Source organism: Lepidochelys olivacea (genome assembly GCF_965140295.1).
Source record: "Lepidochelys olivacea isolate rLepOli2 genome assembly, chromosome: 19".
Classification (NCBI taxonomy): domain Eukaryota; kingdom Metazoa; phylum Chordata; order Testudines; family Cheloniidae; genus Lepidochelys; species Lepidochelys olivacea.
Window position 1 is genome coordinate 1,638,985 of NC_140429.1, and position 25,301 is coordinate 1,664,285.

The window sequence follows — 25,301 nt, forward strand, 5'->3', positions numbered from 1 at the left end:
TCCCCCAGGGGGAGCGAGGGCGGGGTACACGGCACCCCTTCCCTCAGGGATCCCGCTCTCCCCCCCCCAAACAGAGGGGCAGGAGCCCCCCTTCCCCCAGGGGGAGCGAGGGCGGGGTACACGGCACCCCTTCCCTCAGGGATCCCGCTCCCCCCCCAAACAGAGGGGCAGGAGCCCCCCTTCCCCCAGGGGGAGCGAGGGCGGGGTACACGGCACCCCTTCCCTCAGGGATCCCGCTTCCCCCCCCAACAGTGGGGCAGGAGCCCCCCTTCCCCCAGGGGGAGCGAGGGCGGGGTACATGGCACCCCTTCCCTCAGGGATCCCGCTTCCCTCACCCCAAACAGTGGGGCAGGAGCCCCCCTTTCCCCAGGGGGAGCGAGGGCGGGGTACATGGCACCCCTTCCCTCAGGGATCCCGCTTCCCCCCCCCAACAGTGGGGCAGGAGCCCCCCTTCCCCCAGGGGGAGCGAGGGCGGGGTACACGGCACCCCTTCCCTCAGGGATCCCGCTTCCCCCCCCAAACAGAGGGGCAGGAGCCCCCCTTCCCCCAGGCGGAGCGAGGGCGGCGTACACGGCACCCCTTCCCTCAGGGATCCCGCTCCCCCCCCAAACAGAGGGGCAGGAGCCCCCCTTCCCCCAGGGGGAGCGAGGGCGGGGTACACGGCACCCCTTCCCTCAGGGATCCCGCTCCCCCCCCAAACAGAGGGGCAGGAGCCCCCCTTCCCCCAGGGGGAGCGAGGGCGGGGTACACGGCACCCCTTCCCTCAGGGATCCCGCTTCCCCCCCCCAACAGTGGGGCAGGAGCCCCCCTCTTCCCAGGCGGAGCGAGGGCGGGGTACACGGCACCCCTTCCCTCAGGGATCCCGCTTCCCCCCCCCCAACAGTGGGGCAGGAGCCCCCCTTCCCCCAGGGGGAGCGAGGGCGGGGTACATGGCACCCCTTCCCTCAGGGATCCCGCTTCCCCCCCAAACAGAGGGGCAGGAGCCCCCCTTCCCCCAGGGGGAGCGAGGGCGGGGTACATGGCACCCCTTCCCTCAGGGATCCCACTCCCCCCCCAAACAGAGGAGCAGGAGCCCCCCTTCCCCCAGGGGGAGCGAGGGCGGGGTACACGGCACCCCTTCCCTCAGGGATCCCGCTCTCCCCCCCCCAAACAGAGGGGCAGGAGCCCCCCTTCCCCCAGGGGGAGCGAGGGCGGGGTACATGGCACCCCTTCCCTCAGACCCATTGAAATGGGGTGGGGGTACAGGGATCCCGCTTCCCCCGCCCCAAACAGTGGGGCAGGAGCCCCCCTTTCCCCAGGCAGAGCGAGGGCGGGGTACATGGCACCCCTATGGGGTGGGGGCACAGGGATCCCGCTTCCCCCCACGCATCGGGGCAGGGTACAGGGGGGCCTCTCCTCCCCTTGTGTTTTAGGGCTGAGCTGGGACCGACAGCCAGGTGCTGTGTGTCCCCAAAGCTGCCACTCCTGGGCAGCGAGGGGCAGAGGTGCTGGAACTAGGGGGGGGCTCCTGCACCCCCTGGCTTGAAGTGGTTTCCATTATATCCAGGGTTCACAGTTTGGTTCAATGGCTCTCAGCACCCCCACTATACAAATGGTTCCAGCGCCCCTGGCGAGGGGGGAACCCTGCTGGCCCCACGGCCGTGGCCCAGTCACTCCCTGGCTGGCCCCGTTCTCCCCAGAGAGGGTCATGGCTCCTTGTACTGGCGGCTGCTGTGGTTTGATTTATTTGATTTATTTCTCCCCCCTATTTGGGGTGTATCTTAAAACCCCTGCCCCAGGGAGTTGTACACTGCTGAGAGCCCAATTTACATGGGCGAAAGATGTTTCTAGCTCTCATGATTGCAGAGAAGAGTATGGAAATGTGACCCATGTGCACCTCAAAGGCTCAGACACCAGCAGACCAAGTAATATGACAACCCCCCAGCATGAATACTTTTGAAAGTCTCAGGAGTTTAAGTTTCAGACTAGCAGCCATGTTAGTCTGTATTCACAAAAAGAAAAGGAGGACTTGTGGCACCTTAGAGACTAACCAATTTATTTGAGCATAAGCTTTCGTGAGCTACAGCTCACTTCATCGGATGCATTCAGTGGAAAATTGAATGCATCCGATGAAGTGAGCTGTAGCTCACGAAAGCTTATGCTCAAATAAATTGGTTAGTCTCTAAGGTGCCACAAGTCCTCCTTTTCTTTTAGGAGTTTAAGTGAGTCTCATAATTTTTGAATACTTGGAGTTGGTAACACAGAAAATTTCAGAACTAATGTGAGTCAGAGCTGCTGGGCTCTGGGCCTGGGGAAGGTAGCCGACTTGATCAGGTGCCTCACTTTAGGCTGCCACATTTGTGGGAGAGGGGCAGGGAGCAGTATTTTCAAATCAGAGACAGAGCTGGCTCTTCCTGGTGCTGTGTGATCTTCCACAGGTGTTTTTCCAGCAAGCTGTGCAGATTTAAATCCTAAAGCTACAGGGACCCATCTGTTGTTTTGGCATGTATTATTCTGCCAATCCTACATTAGACTTCCTTTTGCTCCATCACCTATTCCTTGTTCTTCATCTATAGTTTAGTGATAATTACTTCAAGGTATTTGAGTTTTTCAGCCCATTTTTGGGGTTTTGTTGTCTCCGTATCTGAGATAACTAAGTGCTTTACATTTCTCTGCTGCCTCTCCTTTCCTGCCCATTTTTCTACATTTTTATGCAGTTGCTGTGTTCTTACTCTCAGACACCTGATGAAATGAGCTGTAGCTCACGAAAGCTTATGCACAAATAAATTTGTTAGTCTCTAAGGTACCGCAAGTCCTCCTTTTCTTTTTGCGAATACAGACTACACGGCTGCTCCTCTGAAACCTGTCAGACACCTGAGTCTCTTCAAAGTTTTCATATTTACATAATATGGCACAGGTTCTGGAAGCCACTGATTATAATTTACCCTGCTGAGCTGGTGCTATTACTTCTATACAGTACAATGCAGCCAGCTAAGGAAAACCACAGTTATGATAGAGCATTTTAGACATGTCCACGACCAAATGGTTCAGTTCCACAAGAAGTTCATTTAGAAATCACAGCAAGAGTGAGAAAGGGGGCAATTTCATGTCCTATATCCATCCTTGATAGTTCATGAAATTCCATTTTAGTGATAATAAAAAGCCAATGCTTTTCAAAATAAGTGCACAATGCTCTTTAGATTTGTTTGTGCATTTTAAAACTTGCATTAGTAATTCATTTATTTTTAGATTTTTTATGTGTGCTATACAAGTATGTGATTTTTGGAAGGTGGAAAGAAGGGAGTATGGAATATTGTTTAAGAAAGAAGGTCACTATCATATTTGCTTGATATTTTCCCCTTTCATTGCCTTGGTCTCTTTCCAGTACCTGACTAAGGTATTTATTTGTAGAATAATCACAGTTGATGAAGAAACCGGTCTTTTTCTGAGAGCACCTGGTTTTTATGCAAATCATTTTACAATAAGGAAGATTTGCATCAACAAGTGTATTCATTAGCCAGAGTAACTCTTCTTCCTGGTGTCCTTTAAGGACAGCCTTTGTCTAGATTTTGCTGTTTGAGAGCCATTGCTGTTTTACCTGGCTGCTTTTGTATTGGTAGAAACAGCAAAAGCCACAGCTGACAATTTGGTTGGGATGTGTAGCCAATGATTTTAGTATCTATGGTGGTGTAATACCACATTACAAAATTCACTTTAAATAAAATAAAAGGCTACAGCTGAGAAAACCCTTTTGTCTGGTAATTTTCAGACATGTGGCCAGTTGGTAACATTCTGAGTTTAATAACTTAAGAGATAAATTTTAAGAAGAGCTGCAGGCCTGGCCATTTCCCCACCCTGATGCAAATTGCAAATTAGAGCGTGTATTATTACAATTTATCAAAGTACTCAAAAGTTTGCTAGGCACCTCCCAAAATAAAGAGCACATGCCTTCTTTATGTATAATAAAGATGAAAAAACATTAAAAAGTCAATTTCCTCCCCTCTGTGTCCTTTAAAGGTTAGGCTCCTTCAGACTGTACCCTAAGGAAATTGAGCAAACAGCACCCCCTGCTGGCAAGCAGAGGGGAAGAACAAGTTGAGAGTGTTGTGCGTAGTTTGCTTTTCTGTTTTTGTTTTTTGCAACTATTTGGATTTCAAACACTTCCCAGAGTTAGATGATAAATAAAAAGAGGGAGAGAGAAATTAAAAGAGGGCAAAGCTGTTTCTTTTGTGAGATTTGATACAAGATAGAGATGTGATGAGGCAGCAAGACTGCTCCAGAGAGCAACCTGCAATGCTGAGATTGTGTGGAGGAAGCTAGTCTGGGAGGAGGAGGAGGAGGAGAGTCCATGAGCTTGGCTGGCCAGTAATGGATGGTTTCAAGAACGAAGCCAATCCTGAAATTAGGGTTACCATATTTGAACATTCAAAAAAGAGGACGCTCCACGGGGGGAGGTATTTGCTCGTGACCCCCCGCTCCTGGCCCTGCCCCAACTCCACCCCTTCCCCAAAGTTTGCCCCAACTCCACCCCCTCCCTGCCCCATTGGATCCCGCCTGCTGCTGGCTCCCTCGCCGCTCGCCTCTTCACCCTCCCCGTCCACCACTTGCCTCCTCACCCACCCGCCTGCCAGCCAGTGGCTCCCTTGCCGCTTGGTGAACACCCGCTCGCCTACTAACCCCCCCACCCACTGCTGGCTCACCGCTCGCCTGCTCAGCCCTCCTGCCGCAGGTCCCTCTGGCTCCTAGGATTGGGGCAGCCGAGCTCCGTGCTCCCGTTGGCCGGGAAAAGCGCGAGTGGGAGCTGCCGGAGCCACGGAGTGGGGCTTGCAGGCGCTGGCAACGCGCAGAGAGCCCTTCACCCCCCCCCCACCGCCAACCTGACCCTAAGAGCCAGAGGGACCTGCCGGGGGGTGAGGTGGGGAGTCCCAGCGGTGCTTACCTGGAGCTGCTCCCGGGAAGCATCAGGCAGGTCCCCCTGGCCCTTCCTAGGGTTGGGTCGGGGGTGGTGGAGGGCTCTCTGCCTGCTGCCGGTGCCTGCAAGCCTCGCCCCCGCAGCTCTGATTGGGCAGGAGGGAGCCAGTGCAGCACGCAGAGACCCCCTCCACCTTTGTGCCTAGGGGCCGCCCACACTGCAGGCTCCTGCCAGCGGGCGGGCGCCGGGAGCTGCCCCAGGAAGCGCCGCCAGCCCCGGGACTTTTGCGGTGAGGTGAGCGGTCCTCGATATCGGGACAAAGGGCGTCCCGACCGATGTGGCAAAGTCCTGGACGTTTTAGATATTTAAAAATTCCTCCCGGATGGCGATTTAAGAACTAAAAAGCCGGACCTGTCTGGGAAAATACGGTCATATGGTAACCCTACTGAAATGAATAGGAAGCCATTGAAAAAAAAAGGCTGAAACTAAGGTCAAATTGTAAACAAATGACCTAATCTGGATTGTATCATGTTACTTTCACCCAATGCAGAATTTAGGTTTATGTATTTTTGCTTCCACTGAAGCTTATGGCCTCTGGAAGCAAGTTTCCTAGAAAACAGCCTATGTGAGAGGTTTCAGGTCACAGAGCTGGAGCTCTTGACTTAGGCAGAACAGTGATGGCAGCATGCGCGTACCTGTTCGTTGGTTCAAGAACAAACAAGAGGAGTTCTCATTTTCCTGTCCATATCCTGGACCTTTTGCAGTAGGGCCGTGTATACTGGTGAGGCAGAATGCACATTGCTCTGCTGCTGAGCAGAGGCACTCTCCCCTCTTTTTCCAGTGTGTGTGTGCACCTCTAGCTGACAGGTAACCTCTCTCATTGAGTAAATGGCATCCAGGGCAGTTGCAAGTTAATTAGGGCTGGTTTCTAGTTCCTGTCTTTGCGTATTTACATTCACAAGAAAGGATGTATGGAAATCCCCTCTGCAGAATGCATATGTACAGGCCTTTCCTGATAAAGAGCTTCCTGTGAGTGATGGCAGCTGGGTAGGCAAAGCTAGACACCACATCACACAGTTTATTAAGATGACTCTACTCTGGATGGCAGCTGTAGCTAGCCGCACATTTCACTCTCTTTTTAACCTCTGGCAATAAAGGAGTAGATTCTGCTCTCCACAAGCACACTGAGTAGCACCTTACTCCCAGAGTACTCCTGCCAGAGTAAGGTCTTAGTGGAGTTATTATTCCAGAATAAAGTCACTTTTATTCAGAATAGAGTGTCCACACAGGTTTCAGAGTAGCAGCCGCGTTAGTTTGTATTCGCAAAAAGAAAAGGAGGACTTGTGGCATCTTAGAGACTAGCCAATTTATTTGAGCATAAGCTTTCATGAGCTACAGCTCACTTCATCGGATGCATAAAGTGGAAAAAAAGTGTCCACATAAAGTGGACATAAAGTGTCCACACAGAGAACTAGGCCAGAATAGCTATAATGGAATAGTTTATTCCACGGTAGCTATACCAGTTAGTTTAGCTGGCTAGGCAAAACCTTAGGTACTACTCAGGACTGTATAGCAAACTCTGGGCCTGAGAATGACAAGTGTTACATTGCAGAAGTGCTGACTTACTTCCTCGGAGCAACAGCCCTTTCAATAACACCTTATGTTATTTCAAGTGTGCTTACTCGAGGAATTAAGCCATCATCTCATCGACTCATTGACTTTAAGGTCAGAAGGGACCATTATGATCGTCCAGCCTGACCTCCTGCACAACGCAGGCCACAGAATCTCACCCATCCACTCCTGTAACAAACCCCTGACCTATGTCTAAGCTACTGAAGTCCTCAAATCGTGGTTTAAAGACTTCAAGGTGCAGAGAATCCTCCAGCAAGTGACCTGTGCCCCACGCTGCAGAGGAAGGTGAAAAACCCTCAGGACCTCTGCCAATCTGCCCTGGAGGAAAATTCCTTCCCGACCCCAAATATGGCGATCAGCTAAACTCTGAGCATGTGGGCAGACTCGCCAACCAGACACCCAGGAACGAATTCTCTGTAGTAACTCAGATCCCACCCCATCACAGGCCATTGGGCATATCTACCGCTAATAGTCAAAGATCAATTAGTTGCCAAAATTAGGCTATCCCATCATAACATCCCCTCCATAAACTTATCAAGCTTAGTCTTGAAGCCAGATATGTCTTTTGCCCCCCTACTCCCCTTGGAAGGCTGTTCCAGAATTTCACTCCTCTGATGGTTAGAAACCTTTGTCTAATTTCAAGTCTAAACTTCCTGATGGCCAGTTTATATCCATTTGTTCTTGTGTCCACATTGGTACTGAGCTTAAATAATTCCTCTCCCTCCCTGGTATTTATCCTTCTGATATATTTATCGAGAGCAATCATATCTCCTCTCAGCCTTCTTTTGGTTAGGCTAAACAAGCCAAGCTCTTTGAGTCTCCTCTCATAAGACAGGTTTTCCATTCCTCAGATCATCCTAGTAGCCAGTTTGAATTCATCCTTCTTAAATATGGGAGACCAGAACTGCACACAGGATTCCAGATGAGGTCTCGCCAGTGCCTTGTATAACGGTACTAACACCTCCTTATCTCTACTGGAAATACCTCGCCTGATGCATCCCAAGACCGAATTAGGTTTTTTCAAGGCCATATCACATTGGTGGCTCACAGGTCTTTTTAACCCTTAGAAATTCATGTTGTTGTTGGAGGTTAACAGGACACAGAATGTAAACCCTTAGGATCAGTCAGACCCTGTTGCATTTGTATTTTGGAGCAGCAGTTTGAGCCTGTGAATTCCAAGCCAATCTACTAGGGATGAGGATACTGAGCTATCACCCCCGGGTTCGGAGGTTAATAACTCGAAGTGTTGTGGAGATGTAAAGCAACGAGTATTGTAACTATTGGTTTAATGTATTAAACCTCCCGCAGTGCAGCAAGGGGCTCAGGTGCAGCTCAAAGGACATAATAGCAACAATCTGAGCTGTCAGTCCAGTTCTTAAGTCCTCAACTCTACCACACAAATTATGTTTACTAGCCCCTTTATTGGCCATCTTGGCTGAGAGTCCACGGACTGAATGGGCCATGGAGACTGAACCCCCTCCCCATTCTAGCAGGGGTCCTCTTTCCGTTCCAAGCTAGCACATTGGCAGGAGACAGCATGTGGGGAAAGCTAGCCCTGCCATTGCCAGACTGTACCTGCTCTGTGGTTAATCAGAGGACTTCAGCATTCAGAGCTGCCCAATTGGCATTTATTTTGTCTTGTAAAACTTGTTTATCAAGTGTTTGGATCTTTTGCTCTCCAAGCAATGACTTTTTCTTCCTGAAGCAGAGAAATCTCTCGGACTCACTGGGTAATCGGCAATATACTGCAGCAGAGTTAAAGAACAGAAAGCCCATGCAAGCAACACACTCTGCTAATAATTGGTGGGGGAAAACAAACTCGTTGCACAAGTGTCCCTCTCACACCAGCCACTATATTGTTGTGCTACCTCCTTCCTACATGCTGCTCACCTGCTGCAAAATATCAGCTATAGCCTCCTACAACAGAAATATCCCTGTCGCTTGCTAAGTCCACGTGTCGGTTGGCTGCAGTGCTCCTACTCATGGACATACTGTATGCTCTGAGACGCCTCGGAGATATTAGTAGTGCAAAGCGAAAGGCATCATAGAACACAGTTTTTGTTGAACAAATATTTAATTGTTTAAATGAGATCTTTCACTAGATCACAGGATATTTCTGCCCAATCAGCGTAAGAGGAGGAGATGAGGATTTGTGCTGGTCCCTGAACACTGTCCTTTAGAAAAAACAAATCCTTCTAGGAAATGGAAACTTTTTGTTTTGTGAAAATGAAAATGCAGCATCCCTGAAATAACTGAACGAAGGGGATAATGATGGATGAGTTCTGATACCTCTCCGTCAACGCAGGATGATACCTCAGAGGAGTTGTGTTAAAAAATGACCAATGGGTCTGTAAAGAAAATCCAACCAGAGGGACATAGGAGAAAGATCTCAGGTGTGGAGACTCTCAAGCAACTTGGTGGGGACAAGTTTGTTACAGTGTCTCTGTTCTGAGCATAGGGAAGTGGGATTGTAACCTAAACAAGGACAGCTAGAGCTGTGTCCCCCATTCCTGCTCAGTCACTCACTGATGAGGCGGAAGCTTGCTCTCCTACAAGTTCTGAGTAGTGGGCAAAGCGTTCTGTAGAACTCCTGAGAAGGGGCTGATCCTGCCCCACTTACACCCTGACTTGAATGGGATTGTTCGCATGAGTAAGTGCTGCTCAGGCTGAGGAAGGGATGCTGCGTCAGGCTCCAGGTGTGTGCATGGAGTGTGGAGGGAGCAGAGATTGGCTCACTGATGGGAGGAAAAGAAGGAGAGGCTAAGCATTGTGTCTCACCAGAGTTAGTCACCTGCAGGAGTGTTTCTGGGGTGTCTGGAAACATGTGCCAAGTACCTGAAGTGTAGAATTTTGCCGAAGCAAACAGGTCCGCAGCCTTACACTGTTTGCTTGCGGTTTGTTATGTTTCATCTCCAGCCCTGAGAACAGGAACTCCATAGTGTGTGAGTCACTGAGACATGCTTTCACCTCGCAGCTTGTGACACATTCCTTCCTCACTGCCTGGGCCCTATCACCTAATCCTTGACTCATCCATGCCAACACACGGAGGGGAGCAGTAGCGGTGGACCCAAGTTGGGAAATACAAAACGCCTACATCTGAGAATGTCCAGTGTGTGTCAGCTTTAATTTACGGCTAGGCTGCAGGCCTGTCCTCTCGTCATGGGCTGGATAGCGTTACTTACACAGAAGGGACAAATAACTTCTGCCAACACAGCGATTACTGAGTGGAATGGCTGGTCTGTGCTATGCAGACTGGTCCGTTGTGGCCTTAAAGGCAGTGACTCCCTGCTGCATGCTGTTAAAAACAAACATGGTGAAGGCAAGGCCAGGCACAGAGTCGCTTGGAGAGAAGTGCCCTAGTTGGGAAATAGTCTGAACACTTCAATATAAGTAGACTCTGTGGATAGCAGGGAGGGTCTGTCACTGCCGAAGGGCATGTGGACAGGCAAAGAGAGAAGCAGCAGGATGCTTAGTGAATGGATTTACCAGAGACAAGACACATGGGGCATAGAACATCAGGGTTGGAAGGGACCTCAGGAAGTCATCTAGTCCAACCCCCTGCTCAAAGCAGGACCAATCCCCAATTTTTGCCCCAGATCTGTAAATGGCCCCCTCAAGGATTGAACTCCCAACCCTGGGTTTAGCAGGCCAATGCTCAAACCACTGAGCTATTCTTCCCCCGCTAACATCAACAACCAGGCAGGAGAGCTGAGTCCTGAGATGGCAGGCATGGGGCTGGCTGTCCCACCGGGTGTAAGCAAGCACCACGAGGGAAAACATCACCTCCTTCCAAATTCCCTGCATAGGCGGAGGTGCTGCCAGAAGGGGACAGCCAGCCAGAGAAGTTGAATCCCACAGAACATCCCAGCAGAGCTGAAATCTCCTACTGAAACTCATTCATATGGAAAGAACACCCTCCCTGCCAGCCCCAGCCCCGCTCTTCTTGCCCAGAGCTGCGCTGGAGCTTCGGAAACTCTTAATTCCTTCTCATGACAATGCCTGTCAGATGAAGAGGACCTGTGAGTCCAGCTCAGTGTCGGGTGCTGTTGGGCTGAGCGGATGGATGTCTGCTTGAGTAATGCTGCTTCATTGCTGCCCACCCCAGGGCCCTCCCACAAACCGGGGGCAGAAAAGTAAATATGGTAAGCAGATCTCCCCCTCTCTGTGTCCTGATGTCAGAGCCAGCGGAGAGGTAGAGCGCGGGCGGGAGGCACTATCTGACATGACTCAGTCTGTGTCAGCACAACGGTGCCTGGATCTGGCCTGCGGGGACCAGGAGCTGATTGCCTGTCTCCTCACCCTGAAGGCGGAACGGTTGCTAACCAGACCCAGTGCTTTGTGGCTTTGCTCATTTCTTGAGTTTGGCAGGCAGCAAGATCCTTATCGTCACCCATGCCCACGGCGGTAGAGAGCAGAGGCACAGAGAGGCTGATAACACAGCTTCCCTTTCACAAAGCTGGTCTCTCACTTAGGCTGGTTTCACATGGCTCTACCTCTGCCAGGCCAGATTCATTCTTCCTTTTCCCATCGGGGGATTCCCACAGAGTGGAGGGAGTCCCTAACCAGCATAGAGCTGCCGTAGCCAGTTCTTATGCCACACATTCAGTGTACGGGGTGAGGCTGGAATGCTCCTGTGCTTTAGCTGTTCTTCGCTGGTAGATGGCCAGGGGGCCTTTAGTATCTGGCACATTCAGCAACCCCTAGACTAGAATCAACCGTGTAACCGGGGAGCTGCAGCTGGCTTCTTTGTGCCACCTCCCCAACACAACTGCACCCAGCAGCTACTGAGCAGAGCAGCAATTCTGGCCTGATACATGTTGTGAGCTGCCTCCTGGTTTACAGTAGTGTGAGAGGACAACAGGCCCCAAAGACCTTTTCCCCGTTCTATGATAACGAGGTGAAAGCCCGGCTGTTACCAGGTGTCATTCTCAAAGTGTCGAAAAGCCCCAAATGCTTGAGAACTTAAATACGGCGGGGTGGTAACAGAACCGAAACCCAGCGTTGGTCGAACTTGGTGATAATCTGAGAGCTTTCAACCATGCTAGTAGCTGTTTCCATTGCTTCACACTAACTCTGAAACTAACTCAACAGTTGTTCAAGGCTTCAGAGTGACCCACAGAATGACAGTCCTGAAATCTTGTTATATAGATGCGCCAACCAAGCTACGCATTCATTTCAAAACAGAACACATGGGGTAGGACAGGAAAGTCAAGAGAGGCCATTACCAGCAGGTTGCAGAGTAACAGCCGTGTTAGTCTGTATTTGCAAAAAGAAAAGGAGGACTTGTGGCACCTTAGAGACTAACCAATTAATTGAGCATAAGCTATCGTGAGCTACAGCTCACTTCATCGAATGCATTTAGTGGAAAATGCAGAAGACGTTTTTATACACACAAACCATGAAAAAATGGGTGATTATCACTACAAAAGGTTTTCTCTCCCCCCACCCTACTCTTCTGCTGGTAATAGCTTATGTAAAGTGATCACTCTCCTTACAGTGTGTATGATAATCAAGGTGGGCCATTTCCAGCACAAATCCAGGGTTTAACAAGAACGTCTGGGGGGGGGGGGGTAGGAAAAAACAAGGGGAAATAGGTTACCTTGCATAATGACTTAGCCACTCCCAGTCTCTATTCAAGCCTAAGTTAATTGTATCCAATTTGCAAATGAATTCCAATTCAGCAGTCTCTCGCTGGAGTCTGGATTTGAAGTTTTTTTGTTGAAGAATTGCAACTTTTAGGTCTGTGATCGCGTGACCAGAGAGATTGAAGTGTTCTCCGACTGGTTTATGAATGTTACAGTTCTTGACGTCTGATTGGTGTCCATTTATTCTTTTGCGTAGAGACTGCCCGGTCTGGCCAATTACCAGCAGGTAGGAGAAGATAAACTAGGTCATGACCAAACCACGAAGAGCAGCTACATGAACTCTGCAGTCTATCACAGCTGACTTCAAGGTTGGACCTGCAACCCTTCTACAGCCCCCTCCTGGTGCACAGGACTCAGCGATTTGACTGCAGCCAAACAGTGTGTGTGTGTGGGGGGGAACCTGGCTGCATTGCGCCCTTTGAGAAGCATTTGTTTGGCAACGTGACTGAAACTGCTTGTAAAAGCACAGATGAAACGTGGAAGTTCCTGTGATGTGCTACCAGGTTTCCAATCCGTGGGTCCGGGTGTGCAGCCTTCCATCTAGTGGACTACACAAGGTGTTGCAATTTGCATGAAACTTTCTGATCATTCAACACATACGGCCATGACTTGTAACTTGGGGTGGAAAATGGTACAATCGACAATCCATTACTGCCAACCTGATGCCCAGTTAATGCCATCTCTCAGCAGCTCTTAAGGTAATATACATTTTACCACATTTCCAGGCTTTCATCTCTCTATATCAGAGGTGTGCAGAAAGGAAACCTTCCCTTTGAATTGCATCACTTTTGAACTCTTCATATAAAAACCCCAGTAGCTTCCCCGTGTTACACAACCTTCGTATGGCCAGCCTGTCCACGTTCCTACTCAGGTGAACACGTTGTCTGTCTAAACGCCCTCCTCAGTGTTCACTGGTTAGAGGAGTTCTCTTCCCCTTTTTTGCTAAACAGATGTGCGACATTTCTGTGAGCTGTGAAAGAACAGCTACTTTCCATTCCACTGAGGGCTGCATTTTAATGGTGGGAATTAGTATATTAGTTAGTGAACGGGCCTGATTCTGCAGCTGCTCTGCACATTGATCTGCCCTCGAAGTGAGTGGAAATCCCATGTGTGGAGCAGCTGCAGAATCATTGCCTCAGTGTGTTAAAGTGCCGGCAGATCCTTTAGGATGAAAGAGTCTGTAGAAATATAAATCAGTGTGGTTATGATTGCTTGCAACAGAGTTGACTGTCACCCATGTGCCCCCTCATAGCCAGAGATTGGCTCTGCAGAGCCCTGCCTCTGTCTTCAGGGCTCCTTTAACCACTTCCACAGTCTCTCATCCAATCACTGCCCTTCTTGGGACTGGCTCCTTTATTCACAAAACTCCAAAAGCAAAGACAAAAACAAATCTTCCACTCCGCCTAAAGCAGGGCCCAGCCCAGGCCCCTCCTCCCTGAGGTTCTGGCTCAGCCTCCCCTTAGCTCCTGATCAGCTGATTGCCAGGCCTCAGGCTTGGGGCAGGCTCAGCTCCCCTCTCATCCACTCCCCCCTTTGAAGCTTTCTGCTGCCTCTTATGCAGGAATCAGGGGATTCCTCTCAGGTGAGGTCATCTCAAAAGAGAGACAGAGCCCCCACCTCCAAACTGCCAGCCCCTACGGACAACAGTCCCTACGGTCTGTTCTCCCACCCGCCCTGTCGCCACCAAGCCTCATGCTTGCTTTTGGGTGAAGAGCCTCAGGCTGTCACAGCCACTTTGGGAGGCTCTCACGAAAGCTTATGCTCTAATAAATTGGTTAGTCTCTAAGGTGCCACAAGTACTCCTTTTCTTTTTGCGAATACAGACTAACACGGCTGTTACTCTGAAATCTGACTCCTTGTTGAGGAAGCTACTTTTTATGATGATTTAAACAAGGGAAACAAATAAATGAAACGGACATAGAAAGTCTCATCTGCAGCCTCTCTTTAGAGACTGGTTTCAGAGGAGCCGCCATATTAGTCTGTATTCGCAAAAAGAAAAGGAGGACTTGCGGCACCTTAGAGACTAACAAATTTTAGAGACTGTGACCCTCCACTCCTGGTTAGCCATATGCCCCTGGATCAGAATTCTCCACTCACTCAGCCTGGTGTACCCAGCTTGCACTCAGTCTGTAATGACTCACAAGGGGTCAGGCAGGGGAGAGCCAGGATCTGGGTGCCCAAATTTCCCCTCACACTGGTGCAGGCTGACATGGGTGCATGGGAGGAAAGCCAGGCTCTAGGAACCAGTGATGCCCCTAGCCAGGCACTGGGTGTCTCTGCTGCTCCACAGACCTGCAGTTGGTTCAGCCTCCCTCTGCCAGTGTAACCAGAGCAGGAGAGAGGTTGGGGTGGAAGCAGCCTGGCAAACAAGCTCACTTAGTGTTTAAACAACAGAATTTGGGATGGTCACATGCAGTTTATATCCTGTTTATTATGCAGCCCCACTACTAGAATGCTCCCAGTCCCCTTGTGGGATTTAGCCTCCAATCCCCTTTCCTCAGAGGTTCTCTGACACCTAAACCAAGCTCTCCTAAGCCACCCCAACCCACGTTGAGCCCTCCTGAATTGCCCCAGGATGACTCACCACAGCGCCACCCTCACAAACCTCAGGCTGGCTGAGTATGATGTCACACTGCTGCCTGCCTGAGTATTTCTTAGCTCCCACCCCTGGTCCAGGCATGGGGGAGGCATGTGCAGCAGCCGCCAGGCTCGTGTACTCACCATACTTCCACTGCACACATCCCCTCCTTCCCAGTGCGCCAAAATTGGCCTGAAAACCTCAGGTATCATCTGTGCCTAGGCTGTGCTGTTGTGTCCTGCAGCACTGGGATCCCCCTGCAGCAACAGCTAGTCCAGTCTGTGCAAACAATGCCCGGCAGGGCGTTGTATCTAGTTTATCTTTGCAACACCAGTCCTGGGTCATTGTTTCTAACACTTCTGACCATCAGCCCCCGTTCCTCTGCACCATGGCTCCCAGAACTGCCCCCTCTGGTGGGTAGCAGTGGGGCATACCAGCAAACATTTCCAAGTGCAGGCAAGGTCCCAGGAAACAAAAATCTGAGGCAGGGATCTGCATTTGCTTCAGATGCTTTCCAGTCTTGGCAGCCCAGCTGTCTCACCCAGCATAGGCTCCCTGCTGACAGCAGAACCAGACTTTTCAGTGTTGTGCAGTGTGTGGCTGTGTGTCACGCTGTTTGGAGACACAGTAAATTAGACTAAAGCCCTTAACCCAAGGGCATTACTGAAAATTACTATCTACTTGAATAGCTGTTAAGGGTTTAATGGGAGGACCGGGCAAGGCAGGGAGAGAGGTGAAGGTGGGAATAACTTAGAGTTTGAGAAGAGAGGGATCCTTTACGACCTGAAGCAGCTGCTCCAAATGAATATTGAGGCAGAGTTTAAGGGAAACGCCTCGATTCAACAAAGTCTGAGCACCCAGCCCTCCCCTCTGGGAGACACTAGCAACCCCTGCATCGGGTCGCAAACATCCCTGTGCTAGAAGTGAAGTGTCAAGTGTCACACACTCAATCCATGTCAGGCTATTTCTGTAGCTGCTTTCTTTCTTTTCTTTTAAACAGCTGCCTCTGATCTGGGAGCAAACAGGAGCTGGGGAGAGAGCGAAGGGAGAGCCTATTGCACCTTGAAGGGTAGACAGGTCTGATTTTGGCTTCTCAGATCACCAATGAGCCTGGAGCACCACTATTCCCCCACAGAGGTGTTCAAAACCTGCCTGCCATACCAGCCCCAGCCCCCAAGCTGTTCTGAAAAATCTCTAATCTACCTGGAAAGAACAGCAAAAGCCAGGCTGGAAATCAAAGGCCAAGCGCAATTCATCTAGCACGCTCCCTGCCTCTCAGGGGAAAGCATCCCAGAGACTGTAGCAGATCTTCTGCTAGCTGGCACAGAAATGAAATCAATTGAATCAGCCTAAATCTGTTGGGTGAGCCCTACTGCTGAGAAACAAGGGGCCTGGTTTTCTGCTGCCAGGCACCTTGTGTTATTATATCCACCTGTACATGATAGGGGTAAAACACTCCCAGATCAGGATTCCCCCCCTCCCCTGGCAGGAGTATTTCATGCCTATTTCGCACAGGTGGAAAGGATGACACAAAGTGTCAGGCAGTGATGGATCCTGCCCTCCACCTTCCAGGCCATCTATTCTGCATCTGCATGTCGCTCTGTTTCATTAACTGATTTCCCGTGCCGCATCAGAGGGGGCAGGCCACTGTTATCCCGTATCTCACCAAGTGCACAACTGCCGTTATTCACATTATCGGCCTCTTCATCGGACTGGGCAGGGCAATGCTGTGAAAGTAATGTGGTAGCAACTGTGGCCTTGGAGGTTCAGAAAGCAGTGTGACACCCACCTGCAAAGAGAAAAATAATCAGGCACTCAGCAGGCCTGGAATCTTCCTACGGAGAGGGAGCCCTGCCCTGCAGGGGCTGATGCAGGGGGTTTGGATCGGGCTGGCTCACGGTGGAACAGTGGAGCTAGTGCTATTTACTGGTGACTGCCCTGATGTGCTCCATAGATTCCAAGGCAGAAGGGACCATTGTGATCATCTTGTCTGGCCTCCTGGCTAATACAGGCCAGAGAACTTCCCCAAAATAATTCCTAGAGCAGATCTTTTAGAAAAAACATCCCATCTTGATTTAAAAATTGCCAGTGATTGAGAATCTACCATGACCCTGGATAAATTGTTCCTGTGTTTAATTACTCTAATTATTAAAAATGTACACTTTATTCCCAGTCTTCAACTTCCAGCCGTTGGATGGTGTTAGACCTTCCACTGCTAGACTGAAGAGTCCACTATCAAATATTTGTTCCCCAAGTAGATACTTATAAACTGTCATCAAGTCACCCCTTGCCCTTATCTTTGTTAAGCTAAATAGAGCTCCTTGACTTTATCACAATAAGGCATGTTTTCTGATCCTTTAATCATTCTTGTGGCTCTTCTCTGATCCCTCTCCAATTTATCAACATCCTTCTTGAATTGTGGATGCCAGAAATAGACACAGGATTCCAGCAGGGTTGCACCCAGTGCTAAATACAGATGTAAAATAACCTCCTTGCTCCTACTTGAGATTCCTCTGTTTATGCATCCAAGGAGGGTATTAGCCCTTTTGGCCACAGCATCACACTGGGAGCTCATATTCACCATGAATCCCAAATCCTTTTTAGAGTCACTTCTTCCCAGGATAGACTTGACCCATCCTGTATGTATGGCCTGCATTCTTTGTTCCCAGATATACACATTTACATGTAACCATATTAAAACACGTTTTGTTTGCTTGTGCCCAGCTTACCAAGTGATCCAGATCGCTCTGTATCAGTCCTCATTATTTACCACTCCCCTGATTTCTGTGTCATCTGCAAACTTTATCAGTGATAATTTTATGTTTTCTTCCAGGTCATTAATAAAAATGTTCAATAACATAGTCCAAGAACCGATCCCTGCAGGACACTACTGGACACGAACCCACTCTGACTGATCTGTAACAGTAGCGGGACACTGACAAGCACCCCAATATGCCAACCTCTTCATGGGCCACCTTGAGGAACAATTGCTGACAAATGCACGTCGAAACCAATGATACACCTGAGACATTTTCATCCTCTGGACAGACGACCTAAGCTCCCTCATAGATTTCCACCATAACTTTAACAACCGCCACCCATCCATCAAACTCTCTCTCAAACACTCCTGCACCAGCATCAGCTTCCTGGACACCACACTAAGCTTCAGCAATGGAACCCTACAGACAACTATATACAAGAGACCCACTGATCACCCCACCTACCTTCATAGATCCAGTAACCACCCCAAACACACCAAGAAATCTCTTATCTACAGCCAGGCAGTCAGATACCACAGAATATGCTTCAAGGAGAAAGTCCAGGATATACACCTTAACACACTTAAAACCACCTTTATCAAACAAGGACACTCCACCAGAAAAGTAGATCACATCATGGAATGGGGAACCCAAATATCCCGAGAGAACCTGCTTCAATACAGAAATAAAACCCCCTCTGACCGCACACCCCTAGTTGTCACCTTCCACCACATGCTAGAACCCATGCAGGGCATAATTAAACAACTACAACCTGTACTCAATGGCACCCCTTCCTGAAAGAAATCTTTCCCAAACCCGCTCTTCTGGCCTTCGAACAACCCCCCAACCTCTCCAAGCTCATCGTCAGAAGCAAGCTCCCTACAGACCAGCACACACCAACTCAAAGTGGCATCAGACCCTGCCAGAACAACAGATGCAAAACCTGCAGACATCTCTCCACTGTTACACTGATTAATACCCCCCACAACACACCATTTAAGATCCATGGGTCCTACCCATGCCTATCACAACACGTGGTATACCTCAGCCTGTGCACTAAGTGCCCCAATAGCAACTATGGGAGTGAAACCGGACAATCATTATAGTCTCACATGAACTCACACAGAAAAGTGATAAAAGACGAAAACACCCTATCTTCTGTGGGTGAACCGGCATCCGATGAAGTGAGCTGTAGCTCACGGAAGCTTATGCTCAAATAAATTGGTTAGTCTCTACGGTGCCACAAGTCCTCCTTTTCTTTTTACTTTTCACAAAGTGATCACTTCATAGCTGACTTCTCAGGCCTTATCCCCAGAGGAAACCTGCACAACACCTTCAGACTAGCTGGGAAGATAAGTTTGCTAGAAACTAAAAATCATGGTCTTAATAAAGACACTAGATTTATTGCTTATTTATTACAACAATCTGTAACCCACTAACCCTGCTCTTCTTTATCCTATGACTGCACATGTGTTAATTGGCCACTTCACCTTGAATGGTCTCTTAGAATGTGTGTTAACTACTTTGACTAACCAAGCTGTTCCACCTTATATTTAGCTGTGACGCTCTGAGTACCTTTCCCAGCTCTGTGTAGTTAGAAGGCTTGTCTCTGTCACCAACAGAAGCTGGTCCAATAAAAGATATTCTCTCCGCCTCCTTGTCTCATTGACAAGCATTGGCCTTTTCAAATAAGCATTGATACCCCCGTGAAGCTTTATCAGCGGGATGACATGAGTGTCGCTGAAACCCCTTTGGGCCTAGCTTAGTGCAAAGCAAAGAATATTAATCCATTTAACTTGGCTATATAAAAAAATCCCTGCCTAATAACCTGTTGCAGCTTAAGGCATTTAGACAATTTTCAATCTTTCTGTAATTCTTTGTAATAATAATTAAATGACCTTTTAAATGGCAGTGGGTGGAAAAATTCAGCAAAGCTGAATAGTGATTCAGGGGCTGCAGCAGAATATTGAAAACCAACAGGAAAAAGAGGTACTCTGATATTAATAAGAAGGAAAAAGAGAGAAAGAAATTAAGCAGTTAAGTGTCGGGCTGGAAGTTTGTTTTACATTTTCACAGGATGATGAGCCACTATGTTTTGAGGCTCTATTTTTCAGATTAAACATTTAAGTTGTCTAACCATGGAATATTTAATAACATAGGAATCACTAGACTGGCTCAGATCAGGGGTCCATTTAGACCAGTATCCTGGCTCAGCTAGCAGCCAGAACCAGCTGCTTCGGAGAAGGGAAATTACAATTGGCAATAGTACAAAAGTTCCTTTCTGACCACTGTTCATTAGAAGTTGCTCACACCCTGAAACGGGAGGGTTTAGAACTGGTTTTGTTAATGTGAGTGTGGTTGAGCACCAGATGCGTTTATAGATCGAAGTGCGTTGGTGCAGTTCTGGTGTCTCCCTGCAGAAGGTGCTATTGAGTAAGCGGAGTGGATCAGCAGGATGTGCAGGGAACAGATTCAGGCCTCATGCCAGACTCCCTCGGCCTCCCTTCCTGGGCCCCTTAGGCCCTGTAGGCCCACACTTTGGGCCCTATGGGCCTTGCTCCTCACTCCCTGGGCCCCACAGCCCTTGTGCTGGGCTCCCCAGACTTTGTCTTGGGTTCTCTGAGCTACGGATGCCAAGTCCAGGAGCCGTGGCCCAGAACTGGGCAGAGACATTATTTAATCCGTCTCTTAGTGTAAAAGCTGCCTCAGTCGTGGGAAGGCAGTTGAAGATGAACGTTCAGAAAGTCTCTGTGCTGGTGCCTGATTGGCAGCCCAGGTTTCCCTCCAATATCATCACTCTCCAGAAGCCCCGCGCTGGGTTTGATCCTCCACACTACATGGATTTATCACTGCCACTTTCATGTGCCTTTAAAATCCCACCACTTTTTATCTCATTTCGGCTGCTTTTTAACAGCACGAAGAGGTTTTTAATGAAACGAGACTGCGTGTGTTTCCACGGGCCGGATCGGCACGGGTGATTTCAATATAAAACAAACAAGGCGGCTTTCAAAATTAAAATTTTATGTGTGGAGTTTTCTCATTTAATGGAATGCACAAAGACAGGCAAAACCAATTAACAGGAGGGTGAGACTCAGTGTTTGGCAAAATTAAACAACAGGCCTCTGCAAGAGGAGCGATTTGTTCAAAGAGACCAGGAGCAAGAGAGATTGAGGCTGCTATTCAGAACTGCCAGTTCTGAAAACAAACAAACCAACCCACACACCACCTTGCCGCTCTTAGAAGTGCTTTTGAATGAGGCAGATTAACTGTGGGGAGGGATGTGAGGGAGGAGGCAGGAAAAATTCTTAAATGAGGTCATTGGATCCGATGAGGAAGAGAGAGAAAGAGGCTTCATGAAAAACAGAAGAGTTTTCCCATTGAACTGCGCTGCAATGGAGCAGCTGGAATGGCCACAGCAAAGAATTGCAATTAGCCAGAGCCAGGAGCCCTCTACAACCAGATTAGCGGTCCAGCCCTAAAATATCCCACCCTGGCTCTCCCTGGAGCAGCACCACCATTCTTAGCAACCGTGGAGATGCTGGCCTAGCCCAGATGCAGGTGTTTTCCCTCACCCGGCTTAGAGCAGGTCAGGCTGACACGAAGGTAGAAACACTTGCAGCTGCAACTGCCTTGTGCTGCCACCTCAGCTACCCCAGGGGTAAAAGGCTTGTGCAGACAAAGCCATAATGTAGGAGAAAATCTGCTCCCCACTCCCATGCCCACCCTTCCCCTGTGTCACAGCCCACTAGCATGTACTGCTCAGAAATACCAGGGTCACCAGCGGGCTTTCTGCCAAACAGAAGATTGCACAAGAGGCTGCCTGGCAAGGTATATTGTCATAAACTGTATTGCTGAAATCTACTGGGCAGGGCAGGGGACTGGGAGTCCGGACTCAGGTGCTAGTCTCTGCTTTTCCACCGACCACGGGCAAGCCTCAGGTTTGCCACCTGCAAAACAGAGCTAGTGCCTCTCAAAGGGGTTGTGAGGCTGTTTGTGAGGTGCTTCGAGATCCTCCGGGAAGGGCAGGTTGTAATTATCCGTAAAAAAAATTATCAGTAAAAACCCTTCCGAGCCCTTTTCAATTCCAAAGCGAGGTTCCCGCAGGAGAGGGCGTCAGGCTGGCATTCCCTCTTTTTGATCCTTTTTCTGCTTCGCCCTCTTTCTACATTAAACATTTGTTCCTCTCCTTAATATTTGCTATCCTGGCTTCTGATTCGAGTCCCCTTTTTTCTGATTAAAAAATAAAGACGACGGTCCAAATGACACTAACTTGGAAACAATAAAGGGACAGAGATAAAGAGCAGAAAGCGAGGCTGGGTAGAGGGCTGCTGGTAAGCGAAAGGCTGGTGAAGGTGGCAGGGTGCCCTGTTCATTGCCATGGAACCGTGGCGCCCTAGCAACTTGGGGAACATTTGAGGAGCTGTGATTAGCTGGTGTATTTAGCGTCTCTGTGGGGGATTCTGTCTGAGCCATCCGAAATTAGAGTAAGAGGTGGAATCAAGTCCAATCATTCTTGTTATCCGCCTGGAGGTTGTGCTGGCTGAGCTCAAGATTTACAGCTCCCGAGAGCAAGCCGGAGCTGGGCTCTGATTGCAGCAATCACTGTAAAATGGGGCGAGAATTTATTTGGTTGTTTTGCACATGTGGAGCAAACTACTGAATCCATTCAGGAGGCAAAGCGAGTGACCCTGTCATTTCACCGTCCCCACAGACAGACTCCCAAGCTAGTTAGAGTTATATCTGCCCCACTCGAGTAGACATCACTTAATAGCTGAATGCCCCACAGTTTGGAGTGTGTGTCTCCTCCTGTTACTTCAGGCCAGGTGTGGACAAGGACTTGCAGGACCTGAAGTTGGTGCTGTAAAGTGTCATCCCCCTGACTAAGACCACGGGAATCATCCTGAGTTGGTCTCGTTGGAGGTCACTTCTCCTTGGTCAGAATTATGTTGACATGGGTCTTCACTGTGCGCTGCCTGGATGAGCTGAGTCAGTGTCTGGTGTGGAACTGATTTCCCCAATGGAGCTGGTAGGGACCATGCCTAGGTGGTCTCTGTTGGAAGTCACCTCCCCGGGGACGAGGAGATGCACTGAGCTGTTCGCTGCCGGGTTTTGCTTTGTGCAGAGATCAGATATGGGAGTGGATGATGCCGAGGAGTGAATGTGGGCTGGATGTTGAGCAGGATGCTCTGTGTAGTCAGTGCTGCAGTCCCCTGGGGTGGCTAGTCGCTGGATACATGCGATAGATTCAACGCGACTTTGTGACTAACGATTTGGCCTTGGCTAGGCAGGAGCTGAGTGGTGCAGGGGCTGCAGGTCCTGAGTTGCTGTGTATTACACAGGAGCTGGTTCTGTAATTAGCTCCGGTATCCATCCCAGGAGCAGAGCAAGGGGACGGGAAGGGGATGCGGATGCTATTCATTGTCAGTAAAATCTGGACGTGAATAATGTAAAGTGCCTCCAGCTCTAATTTCCCTGGATTTTCGGGAACTGAAACACTATCACTGAAATAGCCAGTTCCTCATAAGGGTCACCTGCGGTTCAGCTCAGGCAGAAGCCTCCTATTTGTGTGGATCACAGCTCCGCTGTTTAAAGGGCCAGAAGTAGGTTCCTAAGGGAAAGAATTTCTAAAGGTGGTGGTTTGAAATGTTAGAGGGGCAGGCATATGTGAATGCAACCTGGGGACAAATGGTGGGGGTCAGAATGTTTCACACCCCCTTTCCACGTGTATAAACCAGGGGCAAGGCAGTTTCACACCCCCTTTCCACGTGTATAAACCAGGGGCAAGGCAAGGCACGGAGAATAGGTCCCTCAGTGAGGTCAGACCCTAGATTGACATTAGCATCCTGTGATGGGGAAAGTGGATCTCAGAGGTGTTTTGAGCCTTCACTAATGAGAGTTTGGGAAGTGCCCTTTCTTTTTGAGCCATTCTTATCAGGTGACAAATCTGAGGAACTCTCCCAGACTGAGGTGACAATAAAGGAAGTTTTGGAACAACTTGATAAATTAAACAGCAATAAGGCACCAGGACTAGGTGGTATTTAGCTAACAGTTCTGAGGGAACTCAAATGTGAAATTGCAGAACTACTTACTGTGGCATGTAACCCATCGCTTCAATCAGCCTCTGGACCAGAGGACTGGGGGGTAGCTAATGTAATGCCAGTTTTTAAAAAAGACTACAGAAGAGATCCTGGCAATTACAGACCAGAAAGCCTAACTTCAGTACCAGACAAATGAAAGGAGGCATGAAGAATGGGGATTTTTTCAATATTCCTTTCCATCGCTTTCCTGGAGGCAGCTGAGTCAGTTCCTTCCACGTGGGAATCGCCCAGAGAGAACTATCAATATAAGTTTCTACCTGTAATAAAAAAGTTCTCTAAAGTTTTAATTATTTTTAAAGCTGCTTCCCCCCGACCCCCCCTCCTGTGGCCTCTCCATTCCCCTCAACTCTGCCAAAACACAGCTGACAGCAGCCCGGCAACGGCAGATGGTTGGTGACAGATGAAAGTAAAATGCTTACTACAGACAAGGATTTGAGCAGCATGGAAATGAAAGGGGGACAAGAGGGGATTTCCCTGGCTTTGGAGGGTTCATCACCGTCCCCCAGCCCCTTCACCCTGTATGTCTGGGGCATCTCTCCCTGGCTTGTAAAGCTGCCTCTGAGATGTAAGGGTTGCCCCGTCGGAAGGCACCCGCTCGCAGCAACCAGCACAGTGTTCCGGAGATGGCGTTCTCCTGCACAGGGCCGGGCCCCACCTTGGGCCTCCATTTACATCCATGCAACATGCCTGGCAAATGCTGCCGAGTCAGAATGGTCAGGCTTTGTGCCCACAGTGGGCCAGGCAGTGCTGAGTTGGGCTCTGAGAGTTCACTCCCTGCAATAAGCCAGCCCTGCAGGAGAAAAGGCCTTGGGGTTGGACCCTGGTCCCCGCTGTTCCCATCACTTCCCAGGAGCCTCTGCACCGTTTCGAAGGAAGGTCTGATGGGAAGGGACTGTCTGGGGGCTTCTTTCCTGAACCCTCATTTCTGTAGCAACCACTTCCTTAATCTATGTTGAAATCCATGGACTCTTTGGGAGCCAGTTGGACTGTGGGAAGTGAAAAGTCCCAAGGCTTTGGGAAGTGAGGGGAGGGAGAAATGCCAAGCCCAGGCAGCAGCCCAGAGCTCCGGGGAGGGATTGTCTGTCGCTGTCAGTGGCAGGGGGAAGCTGTGGAGTGTGGGACTGTGCAGTGGGAGAGCCCTGACTAAGCCTCTGCTGCGCTTGTCAGGTCTGCTGAAGAAATGAAGCTTTTTATGAATGAATGAATGAATGTATACCAGATGGAGGAGTAAAGCCCAGGAAGAACTAGGGGCTTGTCTACACGAGACCATTGCACTGGTAGAAGGGGAGGGGTGAAGTTAAGCCAGTGGGGATGCCCGTTTCGGGCTGAGTGTCTTGGTTTAGTTTCAGTCTTGTCTTCCACCCGAGACTGTTGTACCGCTATAACTTTGGATTATCCAGCGGAAGCTGCCTGGTATCCACATGCCCATTGTCTGTTTTTGGTTTATCTCATGCCTGAGATCGGGTTCATTCAGCTGCTTTGGAACCGATGTAGCTGGGTTTCAATAGGAATTCTATTGGTCAAACGTTTGTGTGGGAACATCCCCATACCAAGATAACTATAGCAATCAGTCCTCCCACTGATATCCCACAGTTCATCGGTTCACCCCTCTATTGGCCTGTCTGGTTAACTGCACTGCGGCCATCTGCACCAGATGTTCCTACTCTGTTAAGATGCCATTGGCCCATGCACTTGAGC